Source organism: Anopheles coustani, chromosome 2 (assembly GCF_943734705.1).
Source record: "Anopheles coustani chromosome 2, idAnoCousDA_361_x.2, whole genome shotgun sequence".
NCBI lineage: Eukaryota > Metazoa > Arthropoda > Insecta > Diptera > Culicidae > Anopheles > Anopheles coustani.
The window spans coordinates 49828178-49843170 of record NC_071289.1 but is presented as its reverse complement, the minus strand read 5'-3'; positions in this window follow the sequence as shown (position 1 = coordinate 49843170).

Genomic DNA, 14993 nt, shown 5'->3' with positions numbered 1-14993 from the left:
GGATACTGCATGGCTTCGAACAGCTGATGTGACTCGTATACCCGGTTAAGATATCCGGTGTCACGATCTTGCAGCACAACATCACGTGGATTGCCTAGCTCGGAGCAGAGAAAAATGCCAGCGACTTCAACCACGATAGGCTGGTTGTAGCGGCGCTGGTCAAGTGCTGGTTGTAGCGCCCGGCAATCGTGCGTGTATCCGCAGCATCAAATTCTCCGATCCGCATATCCGCTCGAAAGCATGGTGAAACTACGCGGCAAGTGGGTTGCATCCTTGCAGAATGTTTTGGATGCGTTGGACTACTGCTCGATCGAGTTTCGGAGTGTATGCCAGACGCGAGTCCACCATTCGATCACTATGTTCCTCGCTGTTCGAATCATAAAAATATATATTATACCTGCGAATGTTGCGCATGAATGCGTCGTCGTTGAGAGCACTCAGCCTATGTCTCTCCGGACGGTTGTAGCTATCCAGGTCGCTAAGTGCCACCTTCAATCTACCACTGCAGTTCCGCTGTTGAAGTCTATACTGCAATATGGCTTCTCCGAGCGTTGCCGAATCGGGAGATGACATTCAGGAACATGGGCTGGCGTGGATGCAGCTTCTACGTCTCGGGCTTCAGTGCGCGATGATGATATTTATACTGGCGGCTGTGGCTGTGGTGGATATCAAGATGTTGGATTGGAAGTGGCTGGTTCCACAAATCTAACGTCCACACTGTGGCAACTTACCGTTCCCATCGAGGCCGCTGTAGGTGCCGGGGGCACTGTTCCCGCGGCACTTCAGCGATAGTAGGATTCTGCACTACGCTTTCGATGTGAGACTGTTCCTGCGGCTCGTCGGCGATAGTTGTATTCCGCATTCCGCTTCCGTTGTAGCCGCTTTTTTTGTCATCGGGGGTCTCATCCGGTGGAGTGGCATATCGAGCCATCCAAGCTGGCGTGGATGCCACCGTTGGTGGTTCTGATGAATCTATAGTGTGTTCTATATTTATTTAATGCTTCTCAGTTGTAAGCCAAGATTAAACTTGCTTGCAAGCTGCGGGTTTGCTCTTAATATGCTGTTGCACAGCTTGCTTGACTTATAATGTTTTACTTAGCCTACCTGTTTCGATATTACTATGTTCGCTACATTACTCCCCCCTTCGAAATGTTTGCTGTCGATTATTCGATAATAAAAGCTGCTTTCAAACGGTCAATTGAAATGGCTGCTGCTTTGCCGTTCACTTCAACTATGAAGACTTTCTTTTTCTGTTTGATAACTCGGTATTGTCCATCGTAAGGTTGAGTTTACGGTGGTTTATAGCTTGAACTAGGTTTTTTAGGCCAGGTACCTGGCCCGTCGGCAGTCTCTGGTTCCCCTACCGCATTTTTGATGGTTCCATGTCGTCCCGTTATGGTTTCAATTGTATCGGCAATTGCAGAACGGTAAGGGGGTTTAAAATACGTATTGCGGGACCATCGATAAGATACGAAGTAAGCTGACCATCTCCCTGTTCGACCAGAGCCAGATCTTGGCGCACAGGATATCTCCCTTTGACTGTAGCCCCCATCGATATAAATGTAAAATTACAGTTATATCGAAAAATGTTACCAAATACCAAATCAAACGTGTTTATCAAACAGCCCGGTTAGTAGGAGGTTTTTCAAAGACATGTACTTAAACCGAGTTACAGCATATTGTACCAGTTTCTGTGCTACGCAGTACATGCAAGCCTACGCATGTCCTGTGGTTATGCCACTTTTTAAAGTGTGGGTCGAACATGAACCACAAAGCAACCTTTGCAAACGGTAAAATATTGTCAGTCTGACACTAACTGACTAACTACGGTTGTCAAAATCTGCGCAAATTTGTTTCTCGGTCGTCGAGTTAAAAAAGGAGTAGGCTAAAATGTGTGCACCTAGTATTGATTCCAAGTGGATGGAAAATAGTTGTTTGTGATGATGTTCAATGTTTGTTGATAAGATTTCGGTGGACACATTACCTCTCTGCTATTGTTTTACAGTTAAGCACTCAAATCATTACTGATTGCGCTTTCATTTGGATCGGCTCACGAATAGTAGCGGCGACACGAAACGAAAAAAAAATGACAGCAAAACTGACATTTGCTCGTGTTTTATCAGGCTTTTGCGTCCCGTGTAAACTGAGCATAACACTCCTGCTACGCATGATAATCCATATTATTGCGATGCGATGAGGGGCACATCCTTCTCTCCCTGTGCCATCAGTGCCGCATACGCTGCACGTTCTGTGGCTCACTATTCCCCCCATCGATTTTTTCTTTCTTTTGTTTCTAATGGAGAATCCTTCCATGTGTGTGATGATTCATAAAAGGCGCGAAGTAGCAGCTCGACGGCCGGCACACTCTGCCGCTTGCTATCCCCCACCTTCTGTGTTTCGCGGAAGGAACTATCTCCCTTTTCTTGCCTTGTTCGTTTCGCGGAAGGTAAAGTTACCTGCTCGCACAACTGCAGTCTCGGATCGGTCCACCGTATGCTCTGCCGCGGATAGCGATCCCCACTGCTCACGTTCTTGTTTTGTTTTCTTGTAGTGGTAGATCCGTTAACACATGCATAGAGATGCGAGTTCGAATCAACTGGATGCGTTGTAAGCTAATCCTGTATGCGAGCGCAATTGTTCTCACTCCTTCTCACATAATCGCTAAGTCAGCTTAGACATACCGTCCTATGCCGCTCATTTTCTGTCTCTTTCTTTCTTTTCCCTATCTCTCTCTCATTCTCTCTCTCGCTCTCTAAATTTTGTTCTCTTTATCTTTTTCGCTTTCTCAACTTCGTTCTCTTTCTCTCTTTCTTATCTCATCTCTCTTCCTCTCTTTCTCTTTCTCTCTCTCTTTCTCTCTTTCGCTCTATCTCTATATCTCTCCCACTTCTCATCCCGCTCTTTATTTGTTTACCACTCTTTGTCCCCAACTTTCCCATCTCTCATGTCCCATCTCCCATCTCCCATCTTCCATCTCCCATCTTCCATCTCCCATCTTCCATCCCTCATCAACAATCTCTCTTCTCTCCATCGTACTCTTTCTTAATTTGCCTACCACATCTCCCATCGCATTCACACTGTCTCTTTCTCTTTCTCATTATCTCTCTCTTTCTATTTATCTCTCTCTCTCTCTGGCTATATCTATCCCTATCCCTATGCCTCGCCTTGTCATACTTTCCATTTTTGTCTCTCTGTTCCCCACTATGTCTGCCTCTATCTTTACCGTATGTCTCTCTCTTTCTCTCTCATTTTCTCGTTATACCTCTCCCTATTTCTTTTTCTCACTCTTACACACACTAACAGCACAAAATTCCAACAACAACGCACAGAAGGGTCGGTTTTGCTTAACAGGCTAATTTTTCTGATTTTGAATTAGTAGCGACATTGAATCAGGCATCGATCGAATAAGGGTTACTTTTCGCGCGCGTGTTTATTGGGCCATGGCCGACCCTCGGAAGGAAAATTATTATATAGGATATGTCTACACATGATATGCTATCCACATTATTGCAACGTTGTTGAAACGCTGCATATTTTATCTAAAAATGATCGATGGCAAAACACAGAAACATATTGCGCAGATTTTACAATAAAAAATAAAATGATAACATGCACGAACACGCGGCTGTCATAGCCGGTTTGGCTGGTGTATATAGGCCAGAGGGGCGCGAAGGACAAGGCAGAGGGGGTGAGACGAATGGACGGGAGAAAGCTCCATAGTGGGAATTTAAATAGTCATGTAGTTCAAACCAGTCTAGCATAGAAATGGGATTTTTTTCAAAGGCCTGGAACGGAGTGGAACTTCACAGACTTCGGAACAGCTCCGCGGAACTGGGTGCAAAGAACCTGCTTGGGAGGATAAATTATTATAATGTTGCTCTATTTGAATTATCAAAAACAAAGGTCATTTGTTTCAAATTTCGATGCGTTAGTTTATTTCCATTTTGTTTTGGTACAGGTACATTAGAAACAGTTTTGTTTAGCGACCATAGTTGTGCTTCAAAAAACTAATCTCCTCAACATTCTTTGTCGCCATCCTATTTCGCCTATCTGTTATAAGATTTCCCGCATTGGAAAAAATTCGTTCACAGGGAACCGACGTCGCTGGGATGCACATTAGTTTTAACATTATATTGTACATGTTGGGGTAGTACATCTGGTTTTTTTCCACCACGCCAGTGGATCTTCGTTCCGCATTGCATCTTCGTGCTTCATGTAGCTATCTAGTTCGTAAATGGCTGCTGCTTTGGGGTTATTTGTTGGTCTTTTAACATTCTTTTTTTTTGTCGTATTCTCCCCACAAGCGGTCTATCGCTTTGCCTAGGCATTCCTCGACTAAGTCCCTAACCAATTCATCTTCTGCACGTTTTTGCTTTGCCTTCAAAGTTGCTACATCCTATGTAATAATTTTCCTTCCGAGGGTCGACCATGGCCCAATAAACACGCACGTGAAAAGTAACCCTTATTCGATCGAAGTCTGATTCGATGTCGCTACTAATTCAAAATCAGAAAACTGGGCCTGCTAAACAAAACCGACCCTTCTGTGCGCAATTGTTGGAATTTTGAGTTGTTAGTGTGTGTAAGAGTGAGAAAAAGAAATAGGAAAAGGTAGAACGAGAAAGAGAGAGGCAAGCAGTAAAGATAGAGGCAGTCATAGTGGGAAAAAGAGAGATAAAAATGGAAAGTATGATAAGGTGAGGCATAGGGACAGGGATAGATATAGCCAGAGAGCGAAAGAGAGAGAGAGATGATTAAAAGGGGAGAGAGGTTATGAGAAAGAGAGGCAGTGTGAATGCGATGGGAGATGGGAGATGGGAGATGGGAGATGGGAGATGGGAGATGGGAGATGGGAGATGGGAGATGGGAGATGGGAGATGGGAGATGGGAGATGGGAGATGGGAGATGGGTGATTTGTGGCAGGAGGTATGTAGTTTGTGATGGGAGGTGGGAGGTATGTTGGTGGGAGGTGAAAGGTGAGATTTGGGAGGTGTGCTGGGTGGTGGGTGTTGGATGGTGGGAGGTGAGAGATGGGAGGTGGTAGATGTTAGATGTGAAATGGGAAATGTTTGTGGGAAAAATTCTGCCTTCATGCCCTGTAGGAATTGGCAAAACTTTGGAAAAAAGCTCGGAGCGTAAGCTTTGACCAGCCACGCCCCGCGATTGCTTCGCATTGACTTCTGCGTTGGTGGTCGTGCACCCGTGGCTCGGTCACCGTTCGCGCCTCTTCTCTGTCTCATCTCTTCCTTCTTTCTTTCCTTAGCCAGCTTGACTTCCCGAATCTATCGCGCGTGTCTGTTCGGCAGTATGTCCACAGCGCTGGTACGATGCAGTCTCAGTCGGCTGGCTGTGCGTGCTCCGTCCGATCTGCGCACACTTTCTTCCATGCATGCATGCGGCGGGGGTCTTCTATGCGGTGCGATGTCGTCGCGCGTCGATTCCGTTCCTTCCTTCTGAAAATAGCAAACTGTACACGTTAGGCCATCGCTGGCTCCAACAATCACCGTTCTTGCGTCCAATATAAAATAGGTTTTGATGCGCTCAGGCATCACGAAAAAAAATTCTAAGTCCAAATATAGAATTTTTCAGTAATTTTTTTTGTTTCAGAAATCGAATGTGCATCATTTGACGACATGCTGATGTAATCGATTTGTTCGTGACCCAAAGGGAAACCGTTTTTCGGCTCTAACGGGCAAACGGTTGAAGATAGCTAATTGAGGTCTCCGACAAAGTTTTGGTTAACAATAAATTACAACTTTTTTACTTGCACCACTTTCGTCTCTGAGGCTTTCTTCACCCCATAAAAATAAAATTAATAAAACGGTCATTTTTTTTGCATTCAAAAAATTAACTAAAACTTTGTCCTTGACTGTAAGGTACTGCAAGAAACATAATGAAACGTTTAGGAAACAGTTTTATCCTGAGCGAAGATCATATGTAATTTTGTTCTAGTTGAAATGTTCTGAAAGGTAAGAATTACACATGAAGAAGAGGCATATACCGCGTGGCAAGTTACGGTTACGATTGAGACCGCAGCGTGTTTTCATGGTCGATACGGACATTTAATAAAGCGTGTCCACGAACGAAATTCCGCTGCCATCTATGGCATGCTACCGCGTCGGCTAGCAGCGATAGACTGAAGAGTATATCGCACGCATGTGAACGCACTGAAAACGAATGAAAGAATGAAGAGAAATCCAGAAACGCGGTACGCGTCTGCTGGTGTGCGTCTGCTGGTGCGAGCGAATGGTTGAAGCTAAACCTATACATATTTACACATCGTAAATCGCAGGGGGTACCCTTCCGCAGATGTGGAAGCGAGGGAAAAAATAAAAACGAGACAAAAGTAGTAAAGCTTATTTTTAATTGCGCCGTTCGACGCTTCGAACAGAGAACGACGCAGAATGAGCCAAGTGAGAATCTCGCCTCATCAACTTTGTGGGAGAGGGGTGTTGGAGAGGAATGAAAGGGAAGCAGAGTGAGCTGCTCGCCCGTGTACAGATAGGACAATACATACAAATATTAAAGCTCCCGACTGATTCTTGCGGACTGGGAATATTAGTTTAGAACTATATAGTTCAAATGTTTGAACCGGAGCCCGGGACGATATATAAATCCGAAAAGAAATGGGGGTTAGGATCAGGAAAACGGATGAATTAACTTAATTTTGACGAGTTGACTAAGTCTAAAATAATTATTCGCTTCGAACTTCTTCGAAATCCGAAAGTTGTAGTTACAACACAGTGCTTTTACATTTATGTCGATGGGGGCTTCAGTTAAAGGGATAAATTCTGTGCGCCAAGATCAGGCACTGGTCGAACAGGGAGCGGGTCAGATTATTTCGTTAGTTTTGATCCCGCAATTCATATTTGTATTAGAACCCACTAACTGCTCGGCAATTGTCAATAAAATATACCTTCGGCAGAAAGACCAAGAAACTGTAACGGGAACGACATGGAACCTTTAATGGGCCGGTAGATGAGCCAGGAACTGCTGACGGGCCAGGTACCTGGCCTAAAAAACCTAGTTAATTAAAATTAAATCGTACGTCTCGCGGTATTTCTGTTGGTCTTTAAAAAAACCATCGCGCTTGTGTCTAGGATCCAGTAAAATAGATTTTGAAACTAGTTGATTGCTAATAAAACTGGACAATTTTTCTCTTAAACCTGCTATTAGTTCATTAACTAATTATTTAATCTCCATTTCTAAACCTTCTTTCTGCACTTCTTTTTGCATTTCATGCAATAATATCCTACAAAGCACTCCCATTTTAGATGTGGTTATTGTTTTTTCAGCTGAAACATCTTCGGTTACTAATTTAAATAGTTGCAGAATGTCTAAAGCTTGCTTTAACAAATTCCACTTCCTTTCTTCTAAAGTTTTTTTTATATTAAGAACTCCTATGCAGGACAATAATGCTTCCTTATCATCTATAAATCTACTTAACATATCGTAGGTGGAATTCCACCGAGTTGGCACTTCCTGGTTTAGTTTTAAGTTTGGTAGATTTAAATGTTGCTGCATTTGAGCTAACTTATGTGTAGCCTTTGAACTTTTTTTAAAATTTTACACTATTACCTTCACTTCATCTATGGTTTTTTTCAAAAGAGGTATTCAAACTCTTTTGCACTATTAAATTAAGTGTGTGCGCAAAGCAACTTAACTGACTGATGTTAAGACTCTGGACGGCTGACTTCATGTTTGCAGCATTGTCCGTTACTATTGCTACGACGATTTTAAAATCTACCATGACGTTCCTCAGCCATTCTGCAATATTTTCACCGGTGTGGCTTACAGGAAATTCGGAACATCGCAGCAAATAAGACGATAATTTGCTGTGTTCATTTATAAAATGAGCGGTGACTGCATAAAAACTCGTTTTATTGTAGTTTTGCTTTCTGGACTTCACTTTCCACTATTTTTAGTGTTTCACTATACAATATCGGTGTAAGTGAGTTTGTTAAGGTTTTCCTACAGGGCAGCTTCTTCTTCTTCTTCTTCTTTTCTGGCCCGCTCATAGTTGAGCACGTCGTGCTGACATGGCCTGGTCACCAATCGTTTTCCAGGTTGCTCGGTCCATGGCTGCAGCCCTCCAACCCCGCTCGCATCCGATTTCTCGCAGGTTCTGCTCCACTTGGTCCATCCACCGAGCTCGCTGAGCTCCTCGTCGTCTCGTGCCGGGCGGGTCGCTGGTGAGCACCTTCTTCGTGGGGCATGAGTCCGGCATCCTGATGACATGCCCCAACCAACGAATCCTGCCGGCCTTCGTCACCGTCAGGATGTCCGGCTCGCCATACAGCTCAGCTAACTCGTGGTTCATCCTTCTCCTCCACACGCCCTGCTCACACACGCCGCCAAAGATAGACCGGAGCACGCGCCGCTCGAAGACTGCGAGAGCGTTAGCGTCCTCCGTGAGCAGAGTCCAAGATTCGTGCCCATAGAGAAGACCGGCCTGATCAGCGTGCGGTATATGGCACACTTAGTGCGTGGGAGAAGCCATCTGGAACTCAGGAGTTTGTGGAGCCCATAGTAGGCACGATTCCCCTGAACAATGCGCCTCCGGATTTCGCAGCTTACGTTGTTGTCCGGAGTTATGACAGTGCCGAGGTAGCAAAACTCCTCTACTACCTCAAGTTCGCCGCCGTCCTCTGATACACTGCTTCCCCTCTGTCACTGTCAGAGCCTCCGACGAGCAGGTACTTTGTTTTCGTCGCATTGATCATCAATCCAATCCTTGCGGCCTCGCTTTTCAGTCGGGTGTACGCCTCGCACACCGTCCTAGTGTTCCGCCCGATGATGTCGATGTCATCCGAGAAACCGAGGAATTGGAGAGAGCTTGTGAAAATCGTGCCACGGATGTTGAAGCCCGCGCTCCTGATGACACCTTTCAGAGCGATGTTGAATTGAAGGCAGGAGAGTCATGTTCGACAGCATGTTCGAAATCCTCACCTTACACAGCACCCCCTCCATTGTGGCCCTCCGCGGGCTCGCAGTTATTGCGGGGTCATTCCGGTCAAACGGTGAGACGGCGTGAACGCCTGGAATACTGGCCTCCTCGTGGCGCCACTGGAACCCCTTGCTGGGGGGACGGGGGGGGGGACGGGTGGGGGGGGGGGGGGGGGGGGAAGACGAACAGAGATCTGGGTGGGAGGTTTACCCGACCTCCCGTGCACTATCAGAGTGACACTCCCGAAGGTGGTGAGCTCTCAGCCTTGCATCCGGGATTGATAGCGCGCGTTTCAATTGCCGGGATGGGGTTTGGTAGTGTGCCGCAGACGGATCGGGTACCTTGTAAGGTACCTTTAATCCTGGTTTTAGGTATCTAGCCCTCTGGTCTGTTTAGCCTCTCCGGAGGTTAGGATGGACGGACCCTATGTCAGCGGACTGGACCGTGAAGACGTAGGGAGTGTTTCGGAAGGGATTCACTCTCCTGGAAGATTCAGGACATAAGTCGCAGAAGTCGAGGTCACGATGTGCTCTGTCGCTCCCCGGGGCGCAGGACCAAGACTGATGCGCGAGCTGCGAGTGACCCTGGCTACGAATGAACTGTTGATTTGCTTTCCAGGGGCGGCCGGTTACAGATGTGTAGAATGTGATTCAAATTTGAAAATCCCCTTTTAACCGGCAAGCAGATCGCTGGGGTCGCTCGTGGTGTGGAGGAAGGCAAGTCTGGCTATAGGGCGACCAGAGACTGGTTGGTAAGGGATGCACCGGTGAAGTGCCGCACCAAGGTGATACCCATCTAACTATGACCAGGTCAATCTAGAAACTAGATTTGCCAAGGGCCCTGGCAGAACATCAGCCAGGCCAAACGATAGACTCGCCAAGGGCCTGGCACAAGACCAGCCAGGCCAAAGGATAGCACCAGCGGGTGCAGTACGTGGACGGCACGTAGACCGAGCAGGAGCTCGGTTTTGCGGGCCAACAATCACAACATCAGATCAGAGGTGTCATGTACCGGAAACCCAGCACGTAGACTAGGCAGGAGCCTAGTTTTGCGGGCTGACGATCCGTATGGTATATGAACCTGAGAGCAAGTCCATCTACGGGTTTTTAGTAGGTAGTGGTGTCAGATAAGTCAGCTGTCGGATCGATCTTCTGAGCTGCTTAAGTTGCACTGCACCGAGTCCGTTGCTTTAGGCTTGGGAAATAGCCCCTGGTAGTCAGGGTAGTACCTGTTAGACCTTTAGTAACACGCGCTTTCACCCTTCAGGAGTTAGTTGCGTGCCACAGCGTCCGTAAACTGAGATTTTAGCCTAAGGACAGATGCCTCTTCCGTCATTGCTTCTACCGTGTATGTGCATAGCGTGACGGAAGGCGAAAGACAAGAGGAGGGAGTAATGTTGGTTGTTGTCTCACGGGGCCACGCCAATGTGAACCCTCGTCAAAAAAAAAAAAAAAATTGTGGTCTCCAGCAGACGTACCAGCTTCTCGGGAAAGCTGTATTGCCGCATGGTCGTCCATAGCTCCTTCCTGTCTATGGTATCGTAGGCCGCTTTGAAGTCGATGAAGAGGTGGTGCGTCGGGATCTGGTGCTCCCGGCACTTCTGGAGGATTTGCCGTTGAGTGAAGACCTGGTCGGTGGTGGATTTGCCTCCAACAACCCCAGCTTGGTAGCTTCCCACGAAATCTGTAGCAAGGGCCGCGAGTCTGCAGAAGAGTATCTGGGATAGGATTTTGTAGGCAGCATTGAGAACTGTGATGGCTCGAAAGTTGGCACAGTCCATTCTGTCACTCTTCTTGTACACTGGGTGGATGACACCCAGCTTCCAGTCATCCGGTAGCCTTTCCTGCTCCCAGATTTTCACAATTAGCTGTTGCATACTGACGGCAAGCTCTACCAAACCCATCTTGAATAGTTCTGCCACCAGCCCATCGCTGCCAGCTGCTTTGTTCTGTTTCAGCTGCTTGATGGCACTAGTGACTTCGTCCAAGGATGGTGGGAGCACATCGTCATCTACCTCCTGGCTAATGTGCTGCTCAATTCTGCCTGCGCCGCTGCTGGACTCCCCTAATTCCGCTCCGTTCAGATGTCCGTTGAAGTAGCACTTCCACCTTTCGATCACCTCTCGCTCGTCCGTAAGAATGTTGCCCTACTCGTCACGACACATTGCGACATTTGGCGTGAAGCCGCCTTGTGTCTCCTTCAACATCCTGTAGAACTGGCGAGTTTCCCTCGACTGAGTCAGCTGCTGCATCAGTTGTTCATCCGACTCCTCGAAGCGGCGCTTCTTAATCGTTTGTAGTGTTTCACGTCCTGACGGGTTTCGCGCTGCAGCATTCGGGCGCGCGCTGCGTTCTTCTCGGATAGTGCCCGCCTGCACTCGTCAACGAACCACTCTTTCCTCTTTCTACAGGGCAGCTTATAAGAAGGATTTAAAGTCTTCACGAAATCTTTGAATCCTTCTTCTTCTACTATCAATTTCAAAATTTTCAATCAAAATTGATTTGCTCTTGATGAGAGCTAGGAAAATCAAGGCTTACAAAGTTTTCTATAGTAATTATGGGTCTAATTACCATTGATTCCTGTACCGCAACAACTGCTGGTGAAGTGGGATTGCTCTCTGAAGTTGATGGTTTTCTAAGTTTAGGTATTAAATAACAAGAAAGAAATTTCCTCCATTAGCCTCACGGCCACGAGAGGCGAAAAACTTTTTCGGCACTCACTTTTTCGCGACTGTGAGTGCCGAAAAAGTTTTTCAAAATCTGTGGATGGACCACGAAAATGGTAGCGAAAAAAGGGTGAAAATGTTTTGACAGCTCAAATCTAAGCAAACTGTTCTGCCGTTGTGCGTATTATCACCGATTCTACCAAATATTGAACGTTTATTTGATAAATTAATCAAAGAATTATCAATTTCATCTAAAATCTTCAGATAAAAGACAGTGTTGAGAGTGCCCTACCATAAAGAGCCCGGCCACGGTAAGCGTCGTGAAAACGATAGTGAAGCGAAAAAAAACCGTTTTTTTCGGTTGAAAATTATTTTTCAGCTGTCGTGGCCGTGAGGCTAATCTCTATTTACAAAGCAGCATTTAACACGTTCCGTACCAAGCACAAAACGGTATAGTTTCCTGCGGGCCAAAAACGCAAATTCTGCTTTGCAATCGTTCGTAGGATTGCGAATGCCGCAAAGCAAACGCGTCACCCATATTTGGGTGATGCGGGCCCCCAGGAAACATAGCCTTCACCCATATTTGGGTGACGCGGTACAGAACGTGTTAATTGATGCTTGAATAAATTCGTTTTATGAATAAGATTTCTTGCAGCCGTTTTGGTGCACCTGTTGCGCTTCTTCGTATATATACTGCCTGCTTTTACGCGCTCACTGGGCGCGGATGTTGCAGGTATACAAAATCGCCTTAAAAATAAATCATCTAATTTTGAGAATTGTTTTCCTTCAGTTTTCCACCATGCAATCGGATCATCGTTAAATCTAGTATTGTTTAATTTTAAATAACTGTCTAATTCCTTTTTTGCAGCTATCTGAGGGCTTACATTTACGTCAGTATAATTCACATTCGATAAAAAATCGAAGAATATTGAGTCTGCTGGTACTTCTTTCTGTTGTGGTTGTGTGGCTTCGGGTAGTGGTATTTTCAAATAGAGGTGTTATTTCATGTTTGATTGCTTCGTAGGCTTCTTCAAAACGTTCCGGTTCATTTGCTAACGAATTCTTTTTCAGTCTAGGATCTAGTATCATTGATTTAGTGACATACGTATCTTCCTTCTATCGACTCAAATCTACTTGATATGCCCTCAATTAGCGATGTAATAAGTAAACTTACTTGCTCTTGAATGAGTTTTGTTTTCTCCTTATAATCATTGATTTTTTTTTTAAACACGAATTAAAAGGTCCATTTTGGACAATGTGGCAACCTTTTCAGCAGACGCATGTTGCGTAGCTTCATCAAAATCTTATTATAAAAAATCCTTAACGTCACGCTCCAAGGATAACGCTCCTACTTGGATAAAGTAACGCACTAAAATCGTTGCAACACCTCATCTTTTTATGGAAATTCTCAAAACGCTCATCCCATTGCATTGCATTGATCACCATAGCAATCAGCTTCGTTGGGGAAAAACTGAAGGATCACTATAGCAATCACAGTTGACCTGGGGAAACCAACTCGATTGGAAAAAAGGAAAACTGGTTTTGCAAAATGGTTCTAAATGTTGTAAAATTCCGTTCCCGGGCACTATGTGTTCGGTTGATCAGATGTATTAAGGGAACACTTGATTGATAATTAATTGTTCAACATGGTAAAAACAAAAATGTGCACCTAATCCGTGTTCAAAGGGCGCGGGCAAGGTGGCTCAGCTTTTTTTTTTTTTTTTTTTTTTTTGGTTTTCTGGGAGGAAACCTTCAAAAGGCGCCCACCTGGCACGACAGGTGGGGAGTGTCTGATTTCTACGGACTAAAACCTAACCCCGGCCTCTAAACCCTGGCTCCACCCAGATCCCGTCTTAACTGATATGGCATGGGTGGGGGTGATGTTGGTACATCTCGCCTTGGGTGATGCATGGCATCATGGCTCGTTTTAACGTGCATCTCTTTATCGTTGTCGCTGTCGTCTCCTGGCTGGCATGGGGCTTTCGTAGTTCCACATCCGCTGTAGATTCGTCATAATGCTTTTACTGGTGGAGCAGGCTGCCTGCCACACATCCTCACTCGCACACATGTCGTCGCATAATTCTCGTAGTGTTGGATATGATCCATCGGGCCGTTGGAGAGGTCGTCTTTCCGCGTTGAACCGAGGGCAGATGCGAAGCACGTGGTCTGCTGTCTCTTGTTCTGCTGGGCATGCTGGGCATGTTGGTGACTCAGCGTTATCGACCCGGTGTTGGTAGGCGCGGAGAAAACCAAACCCCGTCAGCACCTGCGTTAGGTGTCGGTTGATCTCTCCGTGCTTCCTTGTTGTCCATCTGGAGATATCTGGGATGCATTCGCGGGTATGATGTCCGTGCCCGGCAGCCTCCCATTGTTCCTGCCAGAGTATCATCGTCTCCGCCTTCATTTCTCTCCGAACTTCCTTCGGATCTCTCCCGCTGTTCCGCAGTTCGTAGCAACGGGCATCCTCGCGGATTACCAGATGTATTGGCACCACCCCCGCAATGACGCATGCTGCCTCGTAAGAAACGTTGCTGAAGGCACACGCGACCTTGTTTACCGCAGGCTTGTGCGCTCTCTGCAGTATTGCTCGGTACGAGTCGTATCTTAAGCATTCTTGCCACACCGGGGCGCCGTATCGGATGATACTCTCTACCACGCTGACCAGGATTCTCTTAATGCTGCTGCGTGGGGCTCATCTGCTGCTGATGATTCTGTTGAGAGACTGGAAGGCCGAGGTTGCTTTCTTTGCTGCGGTTTCTAGATGTTGTTTGAACGTTATCTTGGTGTCCAAGGTAACTCCAAGATACCGAATCGCAGGCTGCTCTAGGACATCAACACCCTCGACGGATATTTTGGCCAGCTCATGCAAGCTCCTGTGCTGGCTGTGGAAGACCAGGAGCTCCGTCTTTTGTAGCGCCAATCGAAGCTTTACACTTGACATCCACTGTTGTATTGCATGGACTGCCACTTCTGCCGTAGTGTTTAGCATCGGGATGTTATCTGCTACGACCGTAAGTACTATGTCGTCCGCAAAACCCACGATGCCGCAACCTTGAGGAAGGTCCAGCCGAAGAACGCCATCATACATTATATTCCACAGTATTGGTCCTAAGACAGAACCCTGTGGAACCCCCGCCGTGATGCCGCGTCTCTCTACTCCCTCGTTGGTCTCATAGAGGAGGAGCCTGTTGGAGAAGTAGTCTCCGATGACTCTGTAGAGGTAGCCGGGGACTTGCAATCTCCTCAACGCCGAGGCTATCGCTTCCCAGCTGGCGCTATTAAAGGCGTTTCGTACGTCCAGAGTTATAAGCCCAAAGAAGCGTCCGCCATACCGGTACCGATTGCGGTGTGGTCTCGCCTGTTCGATGACGTAACGGATGGCGT